General features: G+C 44.2%; 28 non-coding genes across 28 annotated transcripts; all 28 read right to left on the bottom strand.

The window, feature by feature from the left end:
• Window positions 1–201: 201 nt before the first annotated feature.
• On the bottom strand, window positions 202–283 carry TRNAS-CGA (transfer RNA serine (anticodon CGA)). Its single transcript has one exon. It is a non-coding gene; the product is annotated as a tRNA-Ser (tRNA).
• Window positions 284–824: 541 nt separating this feature from the next.
• TRNAS-UGA (transfer RNA serine (anticodon UGA)) lies at window positions 825–906 on the bottom strand. The gene has a single exon. It is a non-coding gene; the product is annotated as a tRNA-Ser (tRNA).
• A 541-nt stretch (window positions 907–1,447) lies between these two features.
• On the bottom strand, window positions 1,448–1,529 carry TRNAS-CGA (transfer RNA serine (anticodon CGA)). The gene has a single exon. It is a non-coding gene; the product is annotated as a tRNA-Ser (tRNA).
• A 542-nt stretch (window positions 1,530–2,071) lies between these two features.
• Window positions 2,072–2,152, bottom strand: TRNAS-CGA (transfer RNA serine (anticodon CGA)). Its single transcript has one exon. It is a non-coding gene; the product is annotated as a tRNA-Ser (tRNA).
• Window positions 2,153–2,696: 544 nt separating this feature from the next.
• On the bottom strand, window positions 2,697–2,778 carry TRNAL-UAA (transfer RNA leucine (anticodon UAA)). The gene has a single exon. It is a non-coding gene; the product is annotated as a tRNA-Leu (tRNA).
• Window positions 2,779–3,318: 540 nt separating this feature from the next.
• On the bottom strand, window positions 3,319–3,400 carry TRNAS-CGA (transfer RNA serine (anticodon CGA)). The gene has a single exon. It is a non-coding gene; the product is annotated as a tRNA-Ser (tRNA).
• A 1,167-nt stretch (window positions 3,401–4,567) lies between these two features.
• TRNAS-UGA (transfer RNA serine (anticodon UGA)) lies at window positions 4,568–4,649 on the bottom strand. Its single transcript has one exon. It is a non-coding gene; the product is annotated as a tRNA-Ser (tRNA).
• A 542-nt stretch (window positions 4,650–5,191) lies between these two features.
• Window positions 5,192–5,273, bottom strand: TRNAS-CGA (transfer RNA serine (anticodon CGA)). Its single transcript has one exon. It is a non-coding gene; the product is annotated as a tRNA-Ser (tRNA).
• A 548-nt stretch (window positions 5,274–5,821) lies between these two features.
• On the bottom strand, window positions 5,822–5,903 carry TRNAS-UGA (transfer RNA serine (anticodon UGA)). Its single transcript has one exon. It is a non-coding gene; the product is annotated as a tRNA-Ser (tRNA).
• A 542-nt stretch (window positions 5,904–6,445) lies between these two features.
• TRNAS-UGA (transfer RNA serine (anticodon UGA)) lies at window positions 6,446–6,527 on the bottom strand. Its single transcript has one exon. It is a non-coding gene; the product is annotated as a tRNA-Ser (tRNA).
• A 1,165-nt stretch (window positions 6,528–7,692) lies between these two features.
• TRNAS-CGA (transfer RNA serine (anticodon CGA)) lies at window positions 7,693–7,774 on the bottom strand. The gene has a single exon. It is a non-coding gene; the product is annotated as a tRNA-Ser (tRNA).
• Window positions 7,775–8,315: 541 nt separating this feature from the next.
• On the bottom strand, window positions 8,316–8,397 carry TRNAS-UGA (transfer RNA serine (anticodon UGA)). The gene has a single exon. It is a non-coding gene; the product is annotated as a tRNA-Ser (tRNA).
• Window positions 8,398–10,185: 1,788 nt separating this feature from the next.
• On the bottom strand, window positions 10,186–10,267 carry TRNAS-CGA (transfer RNA serine (anticodon CGA)). The gene has a single exon. It is a non-coding gene; the product is annotated as a tRNA-Ser (tRNA).
• A 542-nt stretch (window positions 10,268–10,809) lies between these two features.
• TRNAS-CGA (transfer RNA serine (anticodon CGA)) lies at window positions 10,810–10,890 on the bottom strand. Its single transcript has one exon. It is a non-coding gene; the product is annotated as a tRNA-Ser (tRNA).
• Window positions 10,891–11,432: 542 nt separating this feature from the next.
• On the bottom strand, window positions 11,433–11,513 carry TRNAS-CGA (transfer RNA serine (anticodon CGA)). Its single transcript has one exon. It is a non-coding gene; the product is annotated as a tRNA-Ser (tRNA).
• A 541-nt stretch (window positions 11,514–12,054) lies between these two features.
• On the bottom strand, window positions 12,055–12,136 carry TRNAS-UGA (transfer RNA serine (anticodon UGA)). The gene has a single exon. It is a non-coding gene; the product is annotated as a tRNA-Ser (tRNA).
• Window positions 12,137–13,301: 1,165 nt separating this feature from the next.
• TRNAS-CGA (transfer RNA serine (anticodon CGA)) lies at window positions 13,302–13,382 on the bottom strand. Its single transcript has one exon. It is a non-coding gene; the product is annotated as a tRNA-Ser (tRNA).
• Window positions 13,383–13,924: 542 nt separating this feature from the next.
• TRNAS-CGA (transfer RNA serine (anticodon CGA)) lies at window positions 13,925–14,005 on the bottom strand. Its single transcript has one exon. It is a non-coding gene; the product is annotated as a tRNA-Ser (tRNA).
• Window positions 14,006–14,546: 541 nt separating this feature from the next.
• On the bottom strand, window positions 14,547–14,628 carry TRNAS-UGA (transfer RNA serine (anticodon UGA)). The gene has a single exon. It is a non-coding gene; the product is annotated as a tRNA-Ser (tRNA).
• Window positions 14,629–15,792: 1,164 nt separating this feature from the next.
• TRNAS-CGA (transfer RNA serine (anticodon CGA)) lies at window positions 15,793–15,874 on the bottom strand. Its single transcript has one exon. It is a non-coding gene; the product is annotated as a tRNA-Ser (tRNA).
• A 542-nt stretch (window positions 15,875–16,416) lies between these two features.
• TRNAS-CGA (transfer RNA serine (anticodon CGA)) lies at window positions 16,417–16,497 on the bottom strand. The gene has a single exon. It is a non-coding gene; the product is annotated as a tRNA-Ser (tRNA).
• Window positions 16,498–17,039: 542 nt separating this feature from the next.
• TRNAS-CGA (transfer RNA serine (anticodon CGA)) lies at window positions 17,040–17,121 on the bottom strand. The gene has a single exon. It is a non-coding gene; the product is annotated as a tRNA-Ser (tRNA).
• A 542-nt stretch (window positions 17,122–17,663) lies between these two features.
• On the bottom strand, window positions 17,664–17,744 carry TRNAS-CGA (transfer RNA serine (anticodon CGA)). The gene has a single exon. It is a non-coding gene; the product is annotated as a tRNA-Ser (tRNA).
• Window positions 17,745–18,285: 541 nt separating this feature from the next.
• TRNAS-UGA (transfer RNA serine (anticodon UGA)) lies at window positions 18,286–18,367 on the bottom strand. Its single transcript has one exon. It is a non-coding gene; the product is annotated as a tRNA-Ser (tRNA).
• A 1,165-nt stretch (window positions 18,368–19,532) lies between these two features.
• On the bottom strand, window positions 19,533–19,613 carry TRNAS-CGA (transfer RNA serine (anticodon CGA)). Its single transcript has one exon. It is a non-coding gene; the product is annotated as a tRNA-Ser (tRNA).
• Window positions 19,614–21,401: 1,788 nt separating this feature from the next.
• Window positions 21,402–21,483, bottom strand: TRNAS-CGA (transfer RNA serine (anticodon CGA)). The gene has a single exon. It is a non-coding gene; the product is annotated as a tRNA-Ser (tRNA).
• Window positions 21,484–22,648: 1,165 nt separating this feature from the next.
• On the bottom strand, window positions 22,649–22,730 carry TRNAS-CGA (transfer RNA serine (anticodon CGA)). The gene has a single exon. It is a non-coding gene; the product is annotated as a tRNA-Ser (tRNA).
• A 544-nt stretch (window positions 22,731–23,274) lies between these two features.
• TRNAS-CGA (transfer RNA serine (anticodon CGA)) lies at window positions 23,275–23,356 on the bottom strand. The gene has a single exon. It is a non-coding gene; the product is annotated as a tRNA-Ser (tRNA).
• Between the last annotated feature and the right edge of the window lie 416 nt (window positions 23,357–23,772).

Raw genomic sequence — 23,772 nt, 5'->3', positions numbered from 1 at the left:
AAGATCAGGCAGGACAGGTCCAGACTAAGAACGCTTCTGAACCACCTGCTCTCTAAAAAACTTCCTGAGTGTTGAAATTGTCTTAATGTTTACATTTAGTTTGAATTTTTGCTGTTTAACTCTGTGACTTGATAAGAATTGACTAACGAGAAGTGACAATTTCCTTAACAAACCAAATGGTGTTCATGCAAAATAGCACGTCGCTGCAAGCAGGATTCGAACCTGCGCAGGGCAACCCCATTGTATTTCGAGTCCAACATCTTAACCACTCGGCCATCGCAGCTCCATGAGTATGATGTCACTGTTGTCGTATATGAGCCATGCGCTGCTCACGTCAGACCGAGACCTAAAAAATAAAGTAACGGAAGGACGGGGCAGGTACCAGCAGTGCCCTGTTGCCCTCACTTATTTCACATGCTTTCATACAATTAATAAAAATAGCAACACGCATCACTCAAAGTGAGTGACAGGGCACAGATGAGCAGTAATCAATCACTGCATATTACTGCCCTCTTTTCCCTATATTACAGCGCTGGGAATGGGCCCTTAAGTGTACTCAGAAAGAGTCGAAAAGCCTAAACAAGACACACTACATAAAAAAATTACTCTTTTCGTGAATCGTCAATATCAGGCAGGACAGGTCCAGACTACGAACCCTTCCGAGCAACCTGCTCTCTAAAATACTTCCTGAGTGTTGAAATTGTCTTAATGTTTACATTTAGTTTGAGTTTTTGCTGTTTAACTCTGTGACTTGATGAGGATTGATTAACGAGAAGTAAACATTTCATTAACAAACCAAATGGTGTTCATGCAAAATAGCACGATGCTGCAAGCAGGATTCGAACAAGCGCAGGGAAACCCCATTGGATTTCAGGTCCAACGCCTTAACCACTCTGCCGTCGCAGCTCCACGAGTATGATGTCACTGTTGTCGTATACGAGCCATGCGCTGCTCTAGTCAGACCGAGACCTAAAAAATAAAGCAACGGAAGGACGGGGCAGGTACCAGCAGGGCCCTGTTGGCCTCACTTATTTCGCATGCTTTGATACAATTAATAAAAATAGCAACACGCATCACTCAAAGTGAGTGACAGGGCACAGATGAGCGGTAATCAATCACTGCACATTTCTACCCTCTTTTCCCTATATTTCGGCGCTGGGAATGGGCCCTTAAGAGTACTCAGAAAGAGTCCAAAAGCCTAAACAAGACACGCTACATGAAAAAATTACTCTTTTTGTGACTCGTCAAGATCAGGCAGGACAGGTCCAGACTACGAACCCTTCTGAACCACCTGTTTTCTAAAACACTTCCTAAGTGTTGAAATTGTCTTAATGTTTACATTTAGTTTGAATTTTTGCTGTTTAACTCTGTGACTTGATGAGGATTGACTAACGAGAAGTGAACATTTCCTTAACAAACCAAATGGTGTTCATGCAAAATCACGCGTCGCTGCAAGGAGGATTCGAACCTGCGCAGGGAAACCTCATTGGATTTCGAGACCAACGTATTAACCACTCGGCCATCGCAGCTCCATGAGTATGATGTCACTCTTGTCGTATATGAGCCATGCGTTGCTCACGTCAGACCGAGACCTAAAAAATAAAGTAACAGAAGGACGGGGCAGGTACCAGCAGTGCTCTGTTGCCATCACTTATTTCGCTTGCTTTCATACAATTAATAAAAATAGCAACACGTATCACTCAAAGTGAGTGACAGGGCACAGATGAGCAGTAATCAATCACTGTGCATTTCTACCCTCTTTTCCCTAAATTACGGCGCTGGGACCGGGCCCTCAAGTGTACTCAGAAAGAGTCCAAAAGCCTAAACAAGACACTCTACATAAAAAAAATTACTCTTTTCGTGACTCGTCAAGATCAGGCAGGACAGGTCCAGACTACGAACCCTTCCGAACCACCTGCTCTCTAAAACACTTCCTGAGTTTTGAAATTGTCTTAATGTTTACATTTAGTTTGAGTTTTTGCTGATTAACTCTGTGATGTGATGAGGATTGCGTAACGAGAAGTGAACATTTCCTTAACAAACCAAATGGTGTTCATGCAAAATCGCACGACGCTGCAAGCAGGATTCGGACCTGCGCAGGGAAACCCCATTGATTTCGAGTCCAACGCCTTAACCACTCGGCCATCGCAGCTTCGTGAGTATGATGTCACTGTTGTCGTATACGAGCCATGCGCTGCACACATCAGGCCGAGACCTAAAAACTTAAAGTAACGGAAGGATGGGGCACGTACCAGCAGTGCCCTGTCTCCCTCACTTATTTCACATGCTTTCATTCAATTAATAAAAATAGCAACACGCATCACTCAAAGTGAGTGACAGGGCACAGATGAGCGGTAATCAATCACTGCGCATTTCTACCCTCTTTTCCCTATATTATGGCGGTGGCAATGGGCCCTTCAGTGTACTCAGAAAGAGTCCAAAAGCCTAAACAAGACATGCTTCATAAAAAAAATTACTATTTTCCGGACTTGTCTAGATCAGGCAGGACAGGTCCAGACTACGAACCCTTCCGAGCCACCTGCTCTCTAAAACACTTCCTGGGTGTGGAAATTGTCTCAATGTTTACATCTAGTTTTTGTTTTCGCCGTTTAACTCTGTGACTTGATGTGGATTGCATAACAAGAAGTGAACATTTATTTAACTAAACCAAATAATATTCATGCAAAATCTCATGACGCTGCAAGCAGGATTCGAACCTACGCAGGGAAACCCCATTGGATTTTAAGTTCATCGCCTTAACCACTCGGCCATTGCAGCTGCATGAGTATGATGTCACTGTTGTCGTATACGAGCCATGCGCTGCTCGAGTCAGACCGAGACCTAAAAAATAAAGCAACGGACGGACGGGACAGGTACCAGCAGTGCCCTGTTGCCCTCACTTATTTCACATGCTTTGATACAATTAATAAAAATAGCAACACGCATCACTCAAAGTGAGTGACAGGGCACAGATGAGCGGTAATCAATCACTGCACATTTCTACCCTCTTTTCCCTATATTACGGCACTGGGAATGGGCCCTTAAGAGTACTCAGAAAGAGTCCAAAGCCTAAACAAGACACGCTACATGAAATAATTACTCTTTTTGTGACTCGTCAAGATCAGGCAGGACAGGTCCAGAGTACAAACCCTTCCGGACCACCTGCTCTCTAAAACACTTCCTGAGTGTTGAAATTGTCTTAATGTTTACATTTAGTTTGAATTTTTGCTGTTTAACTCTGTGACTTGATGAGGATTGACTAACGAGAAGTGAACATTTCCTTAACAAAGCAAATGGTGTTCATGCAAAATCACACGTCACTGCAAGCAGGATTCGAACCGGCGCAGGGAAACCCCATTGGATATCGAGTCCAACGCCTTAACCACTCAGCCATTGCAGCTCCATGAGTACGACGTCACTGTTGTCGTATATGAGCCATGCGCTGCTCACGTCAGAACGAGAACTAAAAAATAAAGTAACGGAAGGACGGGGCAGGTACCAGCAGTGCCCTGTTGCCCTCACTTATTTCACATGCTTTCATACAATTAATAAAAATAGCAACACGTATCACTCAAAGTGAGTGACAGAGCACAGATGAGCAGTAATCAATCACTGCGCATTTCTACCCTCTTTTCCCTATATTACGGCGCTGGGACCGGGCCCTCAAGTGTACTCAGAACGAGTCCAAAAGCCTAAACAAGACACTCTACATAAATATAATTACGCTTTTCGTGATTCGTCAAGATCAGGCAGGACAGGTCCAGACTACGTACCCTTCCAACCCACCTGCTCTATAAAACACTTCCTGAGTGTTGAAATTGTCTTAATGTTTACATTTAGTTTGAGTTTGTGCTGTTTAACTCTGTGACTTGATGAGGATTGCGTAACGAGAAGTGAACAATTCCTTAACAAACCAAATGGTGTTCATGCAAAATTGGATGACACTGCAAGCAGGATTCCAACATGCACAGGGAAACCCCATTGAATTTCGAGTCCAACGCCTTAACCACTCGGCCATCGCAGATCCATGAGTATGAATTCACTGTTGTCGTATATGAGCCATGCGCTGCTCACGTCAGGCCGAGACCTAAAAAATGAAGTAACATAAGGACTGGGCAGGAACCAGCAGTGCCCTATTGCCCTCACTTATTTCACATGCTTTCATACAATTAATAAAAATAGCAACATATATCACTCAAAGTGAGTGAAGTGGCACAGATGAGCAGTAATCAATCACTGCGCATTTCTACCCTCTTTTCCCTATATTACGGCGGTGGCAACGGGCCCTTAAGTGTACTCAGAAAGAGTCCAAAAGCCTAACCAAGACACGCTTCATAAAAAATATTACTCTTTTCGTGACTTGTCTAGATCAGGCAGGACAGGTGCAGACTACGAACCCTTCCGAGCCACCTGCTCTGTAAAATACTTCCTGGGTGTAGAAATTGTCTCAATGTTTACATCTAGTTTGAGTTTTTGCCGTTTAACTCTGTGACTTGAAGAGGACTGCATAACGAGAAGTGAACATTTACTTAACTAAACCAAATGGTGTTAATGCAAAATCTCACGACGCTGCAAGCAGGATTCGAACCTACGCGGTGAAACCCCATTGGATTTCAAGTCCAACACCTTACCCACTCGTCCATCGCAGCTGCCTGTGTATGATGTCACTGTTGTCGTATACGAGCCATGCGCTGCTCACGTCAGGCCGAGACCTAAAAATTAAAGTAACGGAAGGACGGGGCATGTACCAACAGTGCCCTGTCTCCCTCACTTATTTCGCATGCTTTCTTACAATTAATAAAAATAGCAACACGCATCACTCAAAGTGAGTGAAAGGGCACAGATGAGCAGTAATCAATCACTGCACATTTCTGCCCTCTTTTCCCTGTATTACGGCGCTGGGAATGGGCCCTTCAGTGTACTCATAAAGAGTCCAAAAGCCTAAACAAGACACGCTACATAAATATAATTACGCTTTTCGTGATTCGTCAAGATCAGGCAGGACAGGTCCAGACTACGTACCCTTCCAACCCACCTGCTCTATAAAACACTTCCTGAGTGTTGAAATTGTCTTAATGTTTACATTTAGTTTGAGTTTGTGCTGTTTAACTCTGTGACTTGATGAGGATTGCGTAACGAGAAGTGAACAATTCCTTAACAAACCAAATGGTGTTCATGCAAAATTGGATGACACTGCAAGCAGGATTCCAACCTGCACAGGGAAACCCCATTGAATTTCGAGTCCAACGCCTTAACCACTCGGCCATCGCAGATCCATGAGTATGAATTCACTGTTGTCGTATATGAGCCATGCGCTGCTCACGTCAGGCCGAGACCTAAAAAATAAAGTAACATAAGGACTGGGCAGGAACCAGCAGTGCCCTATTGCCCTCACTTATTTCACATGCTTTCATACAATTAATAAAAATAGCAACATATATCACTCAAAGTGAGTGAAGTGGCACAGATGAGCAGTAATCAATCACTGCGCATTTCTACCCTCTTTTCCCTATATTACGGCGGTGGCAACGGGCCCTTAAGTTAAGTGTACTCAGAAAGAGTCCAAAAGCCTAACCAAGACACGCTTCATAAAAAATATTACTCTTTTCGTGACTTGTCTAGATCAGGCAGGACAGGTGCAGACTACGAACCCTTCCGAGCCACCTGCTCTGTAAAATACTTCCTGGGTGTAGAAATTGTCTCAATGTTTACATCTAGTTTGAGTTTTTGCCGTTTAACTCTGTGACTTGAAGAGGACTGCATAACGAGAAGTGAACATTTACTTAACTAAACCAAATGGTGTTAATGCAAAATCTCACGACGCTGCAAGCAGGATTTGAACCTACGCGGTGAAACCCCATTGGATTTCAAGTCCAACACCTTACCCACTCGTCCATCGCAGCTGCCTGTGTATGATGTCACTGTTGTCGTATACGAGCCATGCGCTGCTCACGTCAGGCCGAGACCTAAAAATTAAAGTAACGGAAGGACGGGGCATGTACCAACAGTGCCCTGTCTCCCTCACTTATTTCGCACGCTTTCTTACAATTAATAAAAATAGCAACACGCATCACTCAAAGTGAGTGAAAGGGCACAGATGAGCAGTAATCAATCACTGCACATTTCTGCCCTCTTTTCCCTGTATTACGGCGCTGGGAATGGGCCCTTCAGTGTACTCATAAAGAGTCCAAAAGCCTAAACAAGACACGCTACATAAAAAAATTACTCTTTTCGTGACTCGTCTAGATCAGGCAGAACAGGTCCGGACTACGAACCCTTTCGAGCCACCTGTCTTCTAAAACACTTCCTGGGTGTGGAAATTGTCTCAATATTTACATCTAGTTTTTGTTTTTGCCGTTTAACTCTGTGACTTGATGAGGATTGCATAACAAGAAGTGAACATTTACTTAACTAAACCAAATGGTATTCATGCAAAATCTCATGATGCTGCAAGCAGGATTCAAACCTACGCTGGGATACCCCATTGGATTTCAAGTCCAACGCCTTAACCACTCGGCCATTGCAGCTGCATGAGTATGATGTCACTGTTGTCCTATACGAGCCATGCACTGCTCACGTCAGGCCAAGACCTAAAAATGAAAGTTACGGAAGAACGGGGCACGTACCAGCAGTGCCCTGTCTCCCTCACTTATTTCGCATGCTTTGATACAATTAATAAAAATAGCAACACTCATCACTGAAAGTGAGTGACAGGGCACAGATGAGCGGTAATCAATCACTGCACATTTCTACCCTCTTTTCCCTATATTACGGCGCTGTGAATGGGCCCTTTAGAGTACTCAGAAAGAGTCCAAAAGCCTAAACAAGACACGCTACATAAAAAAATTACTCTTTTTGGGACTCGTCAAGATCAGGCAGGACAGGTCCAGACTACGAACCCTTCTGAACCACCTGCTCTCTAAAAACTTCCTGAGTGTTGAAATTGTCTTAATGTTTACATTTAGTTTGAGTTTTTGCTGTTTAACTCTGTGACTTGATGAGGATTGATTAACGAGAAGTGAACATTTCCTTAACAAACCAAATGGTGTTCATGCAAAATAGCACCATGCTGCAAGCAGGATTCAAACAAGCGCAGGGAAACCCCATTGGATTTCAGGTCCAACGCCTTTACCACTCTGCCGTCGCAGCTCCACGAGTATGATGTCACTGTTGTCGTACACGAGCCATGCGCTGCTCTAGTCAGACCGAGACCTAAAAAATAAAGCAACGGAAGGACGGAGCAGGTACCAGCAGGGCCCTGTTGCCCTCACTTATTTCACATGCTTTGATACAATTAATAAAAATAGCAACACGCATCACTCAAAGTGAGTGACAGGGCACAGATGAGCGGTAATTCAATCACTGCACATTTTTACCCTCTTTTCCCTATATTACGGCGCTGGGAATGGGCCCTTAAGAGTACTCACAAAGAGTCCAAAAGCCTAAACAAGACACTCTACATAAAAAAAATTACTCTTTTTGTGACTCGTCAAGATCAGGCAGGACAGGTCCAGACTACGAACCCTTCTGAACCACCTGCTCTCTAAAAAACTTCCTGAGTGTTGAAATTGTCTTAATGTTTACATTTAGTTTGAATTTTTGCTGTTTAACTCTGTGACTTGATGAGGATTGACTAACGATAAGTGAACATTTCCTTAACCAACCAAATGGTGTTCATGCAAAATCACGCGTCGCTGCAAGCAGGATTCAAACCTGCCCAGGGAAACCCCATTGGATTTCGAGTCCAACGCCTTAACCACTCGGCCATCGCAGCTCCTTGAGTATGATGTCACTGTTGTCGTATATGAGCCATGCGCTGCTCACGTCAGACCGAGACCTAAAAAATAAAGTAACGGAAGGACGGGGCAGGTACCAGCAGTGCCCTGTTGCCCTCACTTATTTCACATGCTTTCATACAATTAATAAAAATAGCAACACGCATCACTCAAAGTGAGTGACAGGGCACAGATGAGCAGTAATCAATCACTGCATATTTCTGCCCTCTTTTCCCTATATTACAGCGCTGGGAATGGGCCCTTAAGTGTACTCAGAAAGAGTCGAAAAGCCTAAACAAGACACACTACATAAAAAAATTACTCTTTTCGTGAATCGTCAATATCAGGCAGGACAGGTCCTGACTACGAACCCTTCCGAGCAACCTGCTCTCTAAAATACTTCCTGAGTGTTGAAATTGTCTTAATGTTTACATTTAGTTTGAGTTTTTGCTGTTTAACTCTGTGACTTGATGAGGATTGATTAACGAGAAGTGAACATTTCATTAACAAACCAAATGGTGTTCATGCAAAATAGCACGATGCTGCAAGCAGGATTCGAACAAGCGCAGGGAAACCCCATTGGATTTCAGGTCCAACGCCTTAACCACTCTGCCGTCGCAGCTCCACGAGTATGATGTCACTGTTGTCGTATACGAGCCATGCGCTGCTCTAGTCAGACCGAGACCTAAAAAATAAAGCAACGGAAGGACGGGGCAGGTACCAGCAGGACCCTGTTGCCCCCACTTATTTCGCATGCTTTGATACAATTAATAAAAATAGCAACACGCATCACTCAAAGTGAGTGACAGGGCACAGATAAGCGGTAATCAATCACTGCACATTTCTACCCTCTTTTCCCTATATTACGGCGCTGGGAATGGGCCCTTAAGAGTACTCAGAAAGAGTCCAAAAGCCTAAACAAGACACGCTGCATGAAAAAATTACTCTTTTTGTGACTCGTCAAGATCAGGCAGGACAGGTCCAGACTACGAAGCCTTCTGAACCACCTGCTCTCTAAAACACTTCCTGAGTGTTGAAATTGTCTTAATGTTTACATTTAGTTTGAATTTTTGCTGTTTAACTTTGTGACTTGATGAGGATTGACTAACGAGAAGTGAACATTTCCTTAACAAACCAAATGGTGTTCATGCAAAATCACGCGTCGCTGCAAGTAGAATTCGAACCTGCGCAGGGAAACCTCATTGGAATTCGAGACCAACGTATTAACCACTCGGCCATCGCAGCTCCATGAGTATGATGTCACTCTTGTCGTATATGAGCCATGCGCTGCTCACGTCAGACCGAGACCTAAAAAATAAAGTAACAGAAGGACGGGGCAGGTACCAGCAGTGCTCTGTTGCCATCACTTATTTCGCTTGCTTTCATACAATTAATAAAAATAGCAACACGTATCACTCAAAGTGAGTGACAGGGCACAGATGAGCAGTAATCAATCACTGTGCATTTCTACCCTCTTTTCCCTAAATTACGGCGCTGGGACCGGGCCCTCAAGTGTACTCAGAAAGAGTCCAAAAGCCTAAACAAGACACTCTACATAAAAAAAATTACTCTTTTCGTGACTCGTCAAGATCAGGCAGGACAGGTCCAGACTACGAACCCTTCCGAACCACCTGCTCTCTAAAACACTTCCTGAGTTTTGAAATTGTCTTAATGTTTACATTTAGTTTGAGTTTTTGCTGATTAACTCTGTGACTTGATGAGGATTGCGTAACGAGAAGTGAACATTTCCTTAACAAACCAAATGGTGTTCATGCAAAATCGCACGACGCTGCAAGCAGGATTCGGCCCTGCGCAGGGAAACCCCATTGATTTCGAGTCCAACGCCTTAACCACTCGGCCATTGCAGCTTCGTGAGTATGATGTCACTGTTGTCGTATACGAGCCATGCGCTGCACACATCAGGCCGAGACCTAAAAACTTAAAGTAACGGAAGGACGGGGCACGTACCAGCAGTGCCCTGTCTCCCTCACTTATTTCACATGCTTTCATTCAATTAATAAAAATAGCAACACGCATCACTCAAAGTGAGTGACAGGGCACAGATGAGCGGTAATCAATCACTGCACATTCCTACCCTCTTTTCCCTATATTACGGCGCTGGGAATGGGCCCTTAAGAGTACTCAGAAAGAGTCCAAATGCCTAAACAAGACACGCTACATAAAAAAAGTACTCTTTTTGTGACTCGTCAAGATCAGGCAGCACAGGTCCAGACTACGAACCCTTCCGAGCCACCTGCTCTCTAAAACACTTCCTGAGTGTTGAAATTGTCTTAATGTTTACATTTAGTTTGAATTTTTGCTGTTTAACTCTGTGACTTGATGAGGATTGACTAACGAGAAGTGAAAATGTCCTTAACAAACCAAATGGTGTTCATGCAAAATCATACGTCGCTGCAAGCAGGATTCGAAACTGCGCAGGGAAAACCCATTGGATTTCGAGTCCAACGCCTTAACCACTCGGCCATTGCAGCTCCATGAGTATGATGTCACTGTTGTCGTATATGAGCCATGCGCTGCTCACGTCAGACCGAGACCTAAAAAATAAAGTAACGGAAGGACGGGGCAGGTACCAGCAGTGCTCTGTTGCCATCACTTATTTCGCTTGCTTTCATACAATTAATAAAAATAGCAACACGTATCACTCAAAGTGAGTGACAGGGCACAGATGAGCAGTAATAAATCACTGCGCATTTCTACCCTCTTTTTCCTAAATTACGGCACTGGGACCGGGCCCTCAAGTGTACTCAGAAAGAGTCCAAAAGCCTAAACAAGACACTCTACATAAAAAAAATTACTCTTTTCGTGACTCGTCAAGATCAGGCAGGACAGGTCCAGACTACGAACCCTTCCGAACCACCTGCTCTCTAAAACACTTCCTGAGTGTTGAAATTGTCTTAATGTTTACATTTAGTTTGAGTTTTTGCTGATTAACTCTGTGACTTGATGAGGATTGCGTAACGAGAAGTGAACATGTCCTTAACAAACCAAATGGTGTTCATGCAAAATCGCACGACGCTGCAAGCAGGATTCGGACCTGCGCAGGGAAAACCCATTGATTTCGAGTCCAACGCCTTAACCACTCGGCCATCGCAGCTGTGTGAGTATGATGTCACTGTTGTCGTATACGAGCCATGCGCTGCTCACATCAGGCCGAGACCTAAAATTTAAAGTAACGGAAGGACGGGGCACGTACCAGCAGTGCCCTGTCTCCCTCACTTATTTCGCATGCTTTCATTCAATTAATAAAAATAGCATCACGCATCACTCAAAGTGAGTGACAGGGCACATATGAGCAGTAATCAATCACTGCATATTTCTGCCCTCTTTTCCCTATATTACGGCGCTGGGAATGGGCCCTTAAGTGTACTCAGAAAGAGTCCAAAAGCCTAAACAAGACACGCTACATAAAAAAATTACTCTTTTCGTGAATCGTCAATATCAGGCAGGACAGGTCCAGACTACGAACTCTTCCGAGCCACCTGCTCTCTAAAACACTTCCTGAGTCTTGAAATTGTCTTAATGTTTACATCTAGTTTGAGTTTTTGCTGTTTAACTCTGTGACTTGATGAGGATTGACTAACGAGAAGTGAAAATTTCCTTTACAAAACCAAATGGTGTTCATGCAAAATCGCACGACGCTGCAAGCAGGATTCAGACCTGCGCAGGGAAACCCCGTTGATTTCGAGTCCAACGCCTTAACCACTCGGCCATCGCAGCTCCATGAGTATGATGTCACTGTTGTCGTATACGAGCCATGCGCTGCTCACGTCAGGCCGAGATCTAAAAATTAAAGTAACGGAAGGACGGGGCAGGTACCAGCAGTGCCCTGTTGCCCTCACTTATTTCACATGCTTTCATACAATTAATAAAAATAGCAACACGCATCACTCAAAGTGAGTGACAGGGCACAGATGAGCAGTAATCAATCACTGCATATTTCTGCCCTCTTTTCCCTATATTACAGCGCTGGGCATGGGCCCTTAAGTGTACTCAGAAAGAGTCGAAAAGCCTAAACAAGACACACTACATAAAAAAATTACTCTTTTCGTGAATCGTCAATATCAGGCAGGACAGGTCCAGACTACGACCCCTTCCGAGCAACCTGCTCTCTAAAATACTTCCTGAGTGTTGAAATTGTCTTAATGTTTACATTTAGTTTGAGTTTTTGCTGTTTAACTCTGTGACTTGATGAGGATTGATTAACGAGAAGTGAACATTTCATTAACAAACCAAATGGTGTTCATGCAAAATAGCACGATGCTGCAAGCAGGATTCGAACAAGCGCAGGGAAACCCCATTGGATTTCAGGTCCAACGCCTTAACCACTCTGCCGTCGCAGCTCCACGAGTATGATGTCACTGTTGTCGTATACGAGCCATGCGCTGCTCTAGTCAGACCGAGACCTAAAAAATAAAGCAACGGAAGGACGGGGCAGGTACCAGCAGGGCCCTGTTGCCCTCACTTATTTCGCATGCTTTGATACAATTAATAAAAATAGCAACACGCATCACTCAAAGTGAGTGACAGGGCACAGATGAGCGGTAATCAATCACTGCACATTTCTACCCTCTTTTCCCTATATTACGGCGCTGGGAATGGGCCCTTAAGAGTACTCAGAAAGAGTCCAAAAGCCTAAACAAGACACGCTACATGAAAAAATTACTCTTTTTGTGACTCGTCAAGATCAGGCAGGACAGGTCCAGACTACGAACCCTTCTGAACCACCTGCTCTCTAAAACACTTCCTGAGTGTTGAAATTGTCTTAATGTTTACATTTAGTTTGAATTTTTGCTGTTTAACTCTGTGACTTGATGAGGATTGACTAACGAGAAGTGAACATTTCCTTAACAAACCAAATGGTGTTCATGCAAAATCACGCGTTGCTGCAAGCAGGATTCGAGCCTGCGCAGGGAAACCTCATTGGATTTCGAGTCCAACGAATTAACCACTCGATCATCGCAGCTCCATGACTATGATGTCACTCTTGTCGTATATGAGCCATGCGCTGCTCACGTCAGACCGAGACCTAAAAAATAAAGTAACAGAAGGAGGGGGCAGGTACCAGCAGTGCTCTGTTGCCATCACTTATTTCGCTTGCTTTCATACAATTAATAAAAATAGCAACACGTATCACTCAAAGTGAGTGACAGGGCACAGATGAGCAGTAATCAATCACTGCGCATTTCTACCCTCTTTTCCCTAAATTACGGCGCCGGGACCGGGCCCTCAAGTGTACTCAGAAAGAGTCCAAAAGCCTAAACAAGACACTCTACATAAAAAAAATTACTCTTTTCGTGACTCGTCAAGATCAGGCAGGACAGGTCCAGACTACGAACCCTTCCGAACCACCTGCTCTCTAAAACACTTCCTGAGTTTTGAAATTGTCTTAATGTTTACATTTAGTTTGAGTTTTTGCTGATTAACTCTGTGACTTGATGAGGATTGCGTAACGAGAAGTGAACATTTCCTTAACAAACCAAATGGTGTTCATGCAAAATCGCACGACGCTGCAAGCAGGATTCGGACCTGCGCAGGGAAACCCCATTGATTTCGAGTCCAACGCCTTAACCACTCGGCCATCGCAGCTGTGTGAGTATGATGTCACTGTTGTCGTATACGAGCCATGCGCTGCTCACATTAGGCCGAGACCTAAAATTTAAAGTAACGGAAGGACGGGGCACGTACCAGCAGTGCCCTGTCTCCCTCACTTATTTCGCATGCTTTCATTCAATTAATAAAAATAGCATCACGCATCACTCAAAGTGAGTGACAGGGCACATATGAGCAGTAATCAATTACTGCATATTTCTGCCCTCTTTTCCCTATATTACGGCGCTGGGAATGGGCCCTTAAGTGTACTCAGAAAGAGTCCAAAAGCCTAAACAAGACACGCTACATAAAAAAATTACTCTTTTCGTGAATCGTCAATATCAGGCAGGACAGGTCCAGACTACGAACTCTTCCGAGCCACCTGCTCTCTAAAACACTTCCTGAGTCTTGAAATTGTCTTAATGTTTACATCTAGTTTGAGTTTTTGCTGTTTAACTCTGTGACTTGATGAGGATTGACTAACGAGAAGTGAAAATTTCCTTTACAAAACCAAATGGTGTTCATGCAAAATCGCACGACGCTGCAAGCAGGATTCGGACCTGCGCAGGGAAACCCCGTTGATTTCGAGTCCAACGCCTTAACCACTCGGCCATCGCAGCTCCATGAGTATGATGTCACTGTTGTCGTATACGAGCCATGCGCTGCTCACGTCAGGCCGAGATCTAAAAATTAAAGTAACGGAAGGACGGGGCAGGTACCAGCAGTGCCCTGTTGCCCTCACTTATTTCACATGCTTTCATACAATTAATAAAAATAGCAACACGCATCACTCAAAGTGAGTGACAGGGCACAGATGAGCAGTAATCAATCACTGCATATTTCTGCCCTCTTTTCCCTATATTACAGCGCTGGGCATGGGCCCTTAAGTGTACTCAGAAAGAGTCGAAAAGCCTAAACAAGACACACTACATAAAAAAATTACTCTTTTCGTGAATCGTCAATATCAGGCAGGACAGGTCCAGACTACGACCCCTTCCGAGCAACCTGCTCTCTAAAATACTTCCTGAGTGTTGAAATTGTCTTAATGTTTACATTTAGTTTGAGTTTTTGCTGTTTAACTCTGTGACTTGATGAGGATTGATTAACGAGAAGTGAACATTTCATTAACAAACCAAATGGTGTTCATGCAAAATAGCACGATGCTGCAAGCAGGATTCGAACAAGCGCAGGGAAACCCCATTGGATTTCAGGTCCAACGCCTTAACCACTCTGCCGTCGCAGCTCCACGAGTATGATGTCACTGTTGTCGTATACGAGCCATGCGCTGCTCTAGTCAGACCGAGACCTAAAAAATAAAGCAACGGAAGGACGGGGCAGGTACCAGCAGGGCCCTGTTGCCCTCACTTATTTCGCATGCTTTGATACAATTAATAAAAATAGCAACACGCATCACTCAAAGTGAGTGACAGGGCACAGATGAGCGGTAATCAATCACTGCACATTTCTACCCTCTTTTCCCTATATTACGGCGCTGGGAATGGGCCCTTAAGAGTACTCAGAAAGAGTCCAAAAGCCTAAACAAGACACGCTACATGAAAAAATTACTCTTTTTGTGACTCGTCAAGATCAGGCAGGACAGGTCCAGACTACGAACCCTTCTGAACCACCTGCTCTCTAAAACACTTCCTGAGTGTTGAAATTGTCTTAATGTTTACATTTAGTTTGAATTTTTGCTGTTTAACTCTGTGACTTGATGAGGATTGATTAACGAGAAGTGAACATTTCATTAACAAACCAAATGGTGTTCATGCAAAATAGCACGATGCTGCAAGCAGGATTCGAACAAGCGCAGGGAAGCCCCATTGGATTTCAGGTCCAACGCCTTAACCACTCTGCCGTCGCAGCTCCACGAGTATGATGTCACTGTTGTCGTATACGAGCCATGCGCTGCTCTAGTCAGACCGAGACCTAAAAAATAAAGCAACGGAAGGACGGGGCAGGTACCAGCAGGGCCCTGTTGCCCCCACTTATTTCGCATGCTTTGATACAATTAATAAAAATAGCAACACGCATCACTCAAAGTGAGTGACAGGGCACAGATAAGCGGTAATCAATCACTGCACATTTCTACCCTCTTTTCCCTATATTACGGCGCTGGGAATGGGCCCTTAAGAGTACTCAGAAAGAGTCCAAAAGCCTAAACAAGACACGCTACATGAAAAAATTACTCTTTTTGTGACTCGTCAAGATCAGGCAGGACAGGTCCAGACTACGAACCCTTCTGAACCACCTGCTCTCTAAAACACTTCCTGAGTGTTGAAATTGTCTTAATGTTTACATTTAGTTTGAATTTTTGCTGTTTAACTCTGTGACTTGATGAGGATTGACTAACGAGAAGTGAACATTTCCTTAACAAACCAAATGGTGTTCATGCAAAATCACGCGTCGCTGCAAGTAGGATTCGAACCTGCGCAGGGAAACCTCATTGGAATTCGAGTCCAACGTATTAACCACTCGGCCATCGCAGCTCCATGAGTATGATGTCACTCTTGTCGTATATGAGCCATGCGCTGCTCACGTCAGACCGAGACCTAAAAAATAAAGTAACAGAAGGACGGGGCAGGTACCAGCAGTGCTCTGTTGCCATCACTTATTTCGCTTGCTTTCATACAATTAATAAAAATAGCAACACGTATCACTCAAAGTGAGTGACAGGGCACAGATGAGCAGTAATCAATCACTGTGCATTTCTACCCTCTTTTCCCTAAATTACGGCGCTGGGACCGGGCCCTCAAGTGTACTCAGAAAGAGTCCAAAAGCCTAAACAAGACACTCTACATAAAAAAAATTACTCTTTTCGTGACTCGTCAAGATCAGGCAGGACAGGTCCAGACTACGAACCCTTCCGAACCACCTGCTCTCTAAAACACTTCCTGAGTTTTGAAATTGTCTTAATGTTTACATTTAGTTTGAGTTTTTGCTGATTAACTCTGTGACTTGATGAGGATTGCGTAACGAGAAGTGAACATTTCCTTAACAAACCAAATGGTGTTCATGCAAAATCGCACGACGCTGCAAGCAGGATTCGGCCCTGCGCAGGGAAACCCCATTGATTTCGAGTCCAACGCCTTAACCACTCGGCCATCGCAGCTTCGTGAGTATGATGTCACTGTTGTCGTATACGAGCCATGCGCTGCACACATCAGGCCGAGACCTAAAAACTTAAAGTAACGGAAGGACGGGGCACGTACCAGCAGTGCCCTGTCTCCCTCACTTATTTCACATGCTTTCATTCAATTAATAAAAATAGCAACACGCATCACTCAAAGTGAGTGACAGGGCACAGATGAGCGGTAATCAATCACTGCACATTCCTACCCTCTTTTCCCTATATTACGGCGCTGGGAATGGGCCCTTAAGAGTACTCAGAAAGAGTCCAAATGCCTAAACAAGACACGCTACATAAAAAAAGTACTCTTTTTGTGACTCGTCAAGATCAGGCAGCACAGGTCCAGACTACGAACCCTTCCGAGCCACCTGCTCTCTAAAACACTTCCTGAGTGTTGAAATTGTCTTAATGTTTACATTTAGTTTGAATTTTTGCTGTTTAACTCTGTGACTTGATGAGGATTGACTAACGAGAAGTGAAAATGTCCTTAACAAACCAAATGGTGTTCATGCAAAATCATACGTCGCTGCAAGCAGGATTCGAAACTGCGCAGGGAAAACCCATTGGATTTCGAGTCCAACGTCTTAACCACTCGGCCATTGCAGCTCCATGAGTATGATGTCACTGTTGTCGTATATGAGCCATGCGCTGCTCACGTCAGACCGAGACCTAAAAAATAAAGTAACGGAAGGACGGGGCAGGTACCAGCAGTGCTCTGTTGCCATCACTTATTTCGCTTGCTTTCATACAATTAATAAAAATAGCATCACGCATCACTCAAAGTGAGTGACAGGGCACATATGAGCAGTAATCAATCACTGCATATTTCTGCCCTCTTTTCCCTATATTACGGCGCTGGGAATGGGCCCTTAAGTGTACTCAGAAAGAGTCCAAAAGCCTAAACAAGACACGCTACATAAAAAAATTACTCTTTTCGTGAATCGTCAATATCAGGCAGGACAGGTCCAGACTACGAACTCTTCCGAGCCACGTGCTCTCTAAAACACTTCCTGAGTCTTGAAATTGTCTTAATGTTTACATCTAGTTTGAGTTTTTGCTGTTTAACTCTGTGACTTGATGAGGATTGACTAACGAGAAGTGAAAATTTCCTTTACAAAACCAAATGGTGTTCATGCAAAATCGCACGACGCTGCAAGCAGGATTCGGACCTGCGCAGGGAAACCCCGTTGATTTCGAGTCCAACGCCTTAACCACTCGGCCATCGCAGCTCCATGAGTATGATGTCACTGTTGTCGTATACGAGCCATGCGCTGCTCACGTCAGGCCGAGATCTAAAAATTAAAGTAACGGAAGGACGGGGCAGGTACCAGCAGTGCCCTGTTGCCCTCACTTATTTCACATGCTTTCATACAATTAATAAAAATAGCAACACGCATCACTCAAAGTGAGTGACAGGGCACAGATGAGCAGTAATCAATCACTGCATATTTCTGCCCTCTTTTCCCTATATTACAGCGCTGGGCATGGGCCCTTAAGTGTACTCAGAAAGAGTCGAAAAGCCTAAACAAGACACACTACATAAAAAAATTACTCTTTTCGTGAATCGTCAATATCAGGCAGGACAGGTCCAGACTACGACCCCTTCCGAGCAACCTGCTCTCTAAAATACTTCCTGAGTGTTGAAATTGTCTTAATGTTTACATTTAGTTTGAGTTTTTGCTGTTTAACTCTGTGACTTGATGAGGATTGATTAACGAGAAGTGAACATTTCATTAACAAACCAAATGGTGTTCATGCAAAATAGCACGATGCTGCAAGCAGGATTCGAACAAGCGCAGGGAAACCCCATTGGATTTCAGGTCCAACGCCTTAACCACTCTGCCGTCGCAGCTCCACGAGTATGATGTCACTGTTGTCGTATACCAGCCATGCGCTGCTCTAGTCAGACCGAGACCTAAAAAATAAAGCAACGGAAGGACGGGGCAGGTACCAGCAGGGCCCTGTTGCCCTCACTTATTTCGCATGCTTTGATACAATTAATAAAAATAGCAACACGCATCACTCAAAGTGAGTGACAGGGCACAGATGAGCGGTAATCAATCACTGCACATTTCTACCCTCTTTTCCCTATATTACGGCGCTGGGAATGGCCCCTTAAGAGTACTCAGAAAGAGTCCAAAAGCCTAAACAAGACACGCTACATGAAAAAATTACTCTTTTTGTGACTCGTCAAGATCAGGCAGGACAGGTCCAGACTACGAACCCTTCTGAACCACCTGCTCTCTAAAACACTTCCTGAGTGTTGAAATTGTCTTAATGTTTACATTTAGTTTGAATTTTTGCTGTTTAACTCTGTGACTTGATGAGGATTGACTAACGAGAAGTGAACATTTCCTTAACAAACCAAATGGTTTTCATGCTAAATCACGCGTTGCTGCAAGCAGGATTCGAGCCTGCGCAGGGAAACCTCATTGGATTTCGAGTCCAACGAATTAACCACTCGATCATCGCAGCTCCATGAGTATGATGTCACTCTTGTCGTATATGAGCCATGCGCTGCTCACGTCAGACCGAGACCTAAAAAATAAAGTAACAGAAGGAGGGGGCAGGTACCAGCAGTGCTCTGTTGCCATCACTTATTTCGCTTGCTTTCATACAATTAATAAAAATAGCAACACGTATCACTCAAAGTGAGTGACAGGGCACAGATGAGCAGTAATCAATCACTGCGCATTTCTACCCTCTTTTCCCTAAATTACGGCGCCGGGACCGGGCCCTCAAGTGTACTCAGAAAGAGTCCAAAAGCCTAAACAAGACACTCTACATAAAAAAAATTACTCTTTTCGTGACTCGTCAAGATCAGGCAGGACAGGTCCAGACTACGAACCCTTCTGAACCACCTGCTCTCTAAAAACTTCCTGAGTGTTGAAATTGTCTTAATGTTTACATTTAGTTTGAGTTTTTGCTGTTTAACTCTGTGACTTGATGAGGATTGACTAACGAGAAGTGAAAATTTCCTTAACAAAACCAAATGGTGTTCATGCAAAATCGCACGATGCTGCAAGCAGGATTCGGACCTGTGCAGGGAAACCCCGTTGATTTCGAGTCCAACGCCTTAACCACTCGGCCATCGCAGCTCCATGAGTATGATGTCACTGTTGTCGTATACGAGCCATGCGCTGCTCACGTCAGGCCGAGATCTAAAAATTAAAGTAACGGAAGGACGGGGCAGGTACCAGCAGTGCCCTGTTGCCCTGACTTATTTCACATGCTTTCATACAATTAATAGAAATAGCAACACGCATCACTCAAAGTGAGTGACAGGGCACAGCTGAGCAGTAATCAATCACTGCATATTTCTGCCCTCTTTTCCCTATATTACGGCGCTGGGAATGGGCCCTTAAGTGTACTCAGAAAGAGTCCAAAAGCCTAAACAAGACACGCTACATAAAAAAATTACTCTTTTCGTGACTCGTCAAGATCAGGAAGGACAGGTCCAGACTACGAACCCTTCGAACCACCTGCTCTCTAAAACCCCTCCTGAGTGTTTTAGTTGTCTTAATGTTTACATTTAGTTGGAGTTTTTGCTGTTTAACTCTGTGACTTGATGAGGATTGCGTAACGAGAAGTGAACATTTCCTTAACAAACCAAATGGTGTTCATGCAAAATCGCACGACGCTGCAAGCAGGATTCGGAACTGCGCAGGGAAAACCCATTGATTTCGAGTCCAACGCCTTAACCACTCGGCCATCGCAGCTCCATGAGTATGATGTCACTGTTGTCGTATACGAGCCATGCACTGCTCACGTCAGGCCGAGACCTGAAAATTAAAGTAACGGAAGGACGGGGCAGGTACCATCAGTGCCCTGTTGCCCTCACTTATTTCACATGCTTTCATACAATTAATAAAAATAGCAACACATATCACTCAAAGTGAGTGACAGGGCACAGATGAGCGGTAATCAATAACTGCACATTTCCACCCTCTTTTCCCTATATTACGGTGGTGGCAACGGGTCCGTAAGTGTACTCAGAAAGAGTCCAAAAGAATAAACAAGACACGCTTCATAAAAAAAATTACTCTTTTCATGACTTGTCTATATCAGGCAGGACAGCTCCAGACTACGAACCTTTGCGAGCCACCTGCTCTCTAAAACACTTCCTGGGTGTGAAAATTGTCTCAATGTTTACATCTAGTTTGAGTTTTTGCCGTTTAACTCTGTGACTTGATGATGATTGCATAACGAGAAGTGAACATTTACTTAACTAAACCAAATGGTGTTCATGCAAAATCTCATGACGCTGCAAGCAGGATTCGCACCTAAGCGGGGAAACCCCATTGGATTTCAAATCCAACGCCTTACCCACTCGGTCATCACAGCTGCGTGAGTATGATGTCACTGTTGTCGTATACGAGCCATGTGCTGCTCACATCAGGCCGAGACCTAAAAATTAAAGTAACGGAAGGACGGGGCACATACCAGCAGTGCCCTGTCTCCCTCACTCATTTCGCATGCTTTCATACAATTAATAAAAATAGCAACACGCATCACTCAAAGTGAGTGACAGGGCACAGATGAGCGGTAATCACTCACTGCACATTCCTACCCTCTTTTCCCTATATTACGGCGCTGGGAATGGGCCCTTAAGAGTACTCAGAAAGAGTCCAAATGCCTAAACAAGACACTCTACATAAAAAAATTACTCTTTTTGTGACATGTCAAGATCAGGCAGGACCGGTCCAGACTACGAACCCCTTCCGAACCACCTGCTCTCTTAAACACTTCCTGAGTGTTGAAATTGTCCTAATGTTTACATTTAGTTAGAATTTTTGCTGTTTAACTCTGTGACTTGATGAGGATTGCGTAACGAGAAGTGAACATTTCCTTAACAAACCAAATGGTGTTCATGCAAAATCGACCGATGCTGTAAGCAGGACTCGAACCTGCGCAGGGAAACCTCATTGAATTTCGAGTCCAACGCCTTAACCACTCGGCCATCGCAGCGCCTTGATTATGATGTCACTGTTGTCGTATATGAGCCATGCGCTGCTCACGTCAGGCCGAGAGCTAAAAAATAAAGTAACATAAGGACGGGGCAGGAACAAGCAGTGCCCTGTTGCCCTCACTTATTTCACATGCTTTCATACAATTAATAAAAATAGCAACACGTATCACTCAAAGTGAGTGACAGGGCATAGATGAGCGGTAATCAATCACTGCACATTTCTACCCTCTTTTCCCTATATTACGGCTGGGCAACGGGCCCTTAAGTGTACTCAGAAAGAGTCCTAAAGAATAAACAAGACACGCTTCATAAAAAAAAATTACTCTTTTCGTGACTTGTCTATATCAGGCAGGACAGCTCCAGACTACGAACCCTTCCGAGCCACCTGCTCTCTAAAACACTTCCTGGGTGTGGAAATTGTCTCAATGTTTACATCTAGTTTGAGTTTTTGCTGTTTAACTATGTGACTTGATGAGGATTGTGTAACGAGAAGTGAACATTTCCTGAACAAACCAAATGGTGTTCATGCAACATCGCCCGATGCTGCAACTGGATTCGAAACTGCACAGGGAAACCCCATTGAATTTCGAGTCCAACGCCTTAACCACTCGGTCATCGCAGCTCCATGATTATGACGTCACTGTTGTCGTATATGAGCCATGCGCAGCTCACGTCAGATCGAGACCTAAAAAATAAAGTAACATAAGGACGGGGCAGGAACCAGCAGTGCCCTGTTGCCCTCACTTATTTCTCTTGCTTTCATACAATTAATAAAAATAGCAACACGCATCACTCAAAGTGAGTGACAGGGCACAGATGAGCAGTAATCAATCACCGCGCATTTCTACCCTCTTTTCCCTATATTACGGCGCTGGGACCGGGCCCTTAAGTGTACTCAGAAAGAGTCCAAAAGCCTAAACAAGACACTCTACATAAAAAAAATTACTCTTTTCGTGACTCGTCAAGATCAGGCAGGACAGGTCCAGACTACGAACCCTTCGAACCACCTGCTCTCTAAATCACTTCCTGAATGTTGAAATTGTCTTAATGTTTACATTTAGTTTGAGGTTTTTGCTGTTTAACTCTGTGACTTGATGAGGATTGCGTAACAGGAAGTGAACATTTCCTGATCAAACCAAATGGTGTTCATGCAAAATCGCCCGATGCTGCAAGCAGGATTCGAACCTGCGCAGGGAAACCCCATTGAATTTCGAGTCCAACGCCTTAACCACTCGCCCATCGCAGCTCCATGATTATGATGTCACTGTTGTCGTATATGAGCCATGCACTGCTCACGTCAGACCGAGACCTAAAAAAGTAAAGTAACATAAGGACGGGGCAGGAACCAGCAGTGCCCTGTTGCCCTCACTTATTTCGCTTGCTTTCATACAATTAATAAAAATAGCGACACATATCACTCAAAGTGAGTGACAGGGCACAGATGAGCGGTAATCAATCACTGCACATTTCTACCCTCTTTTCCCTATATTACGGTGGTGGCAACGGGCCCTTAAGTGTACTCAGAAAGAGTCCAAAAGAATAAACAAGACACGCTTCATAAAAAAAAATTACTCTTTTCGTGACTTGACCATATCAGGCAGGACAGCTCCAGACTACGAACCCTTCCGAGCGACCTGCTCTCTAAAACACTTCCTGAGTGTTGAAATTGTCTTAATGTTTACATTTAGTTTGAGTTTTTGCTGTTTAACTCTGTGAATTGATGAGGATTGCGTAAAGAGAAGTGAACATTTCCTTAACAAACCAAATGGTGTTCATGCAAAATCGCCCGATGCTGCAGGCAGGATTCGAACCTGCGCAGGGAAACCCCATTGAATTTCGAGTCCAACGCCTTAACCACTCGGCAATCGCAGCTCCATGAGTATGATGTCACTGTTGCCATATATGAGCCATGCGCTGCTCACGTCAGACCGAGACCTAAAAAATAAAGCAACGGAAGGATGGGGCAGGTACCAGCAGTGTCCTGTTGCCCTCACTTATTTCGCATGCTTTCATACAATTAATAAAAATAGCAACACGTATCACTCAAAGTGAGTGACAGGGCACAGATGAGCGGTAATCAATCACTGCACATTCCTACCCTCTTTCCCCTATATTACGGCGCTGGGAATGGGCACTTAAGAGTACTCAGAAAGAGTCCAAATGCCTAAACAAGACACGCTACATAAAAAAATTACTCTTTTTGTGACTCGTCAAGATCAGGCAGGACAGGTCCAGACTACGAACCCTTCCAAACCACCTGCTCTCTAAAACACTTCCTGAGTCTTGAA

This window comes from Lissotriton helveticus, chromosome 11, assembly GCF_964261635.1.
Source record: "Lissotriton helveticus chromosome 11, aLisHel1.1, whole genome shotgun sequence".
NCBI lineage: Eukaryota > Metazoa > Chordata > Amphibia > Caudata > Salamandridae > Lissotriton > Lissotriton helveticus.
This window is presented reverse-complemented; position numbering and strand designations above follow the sequence as displayed.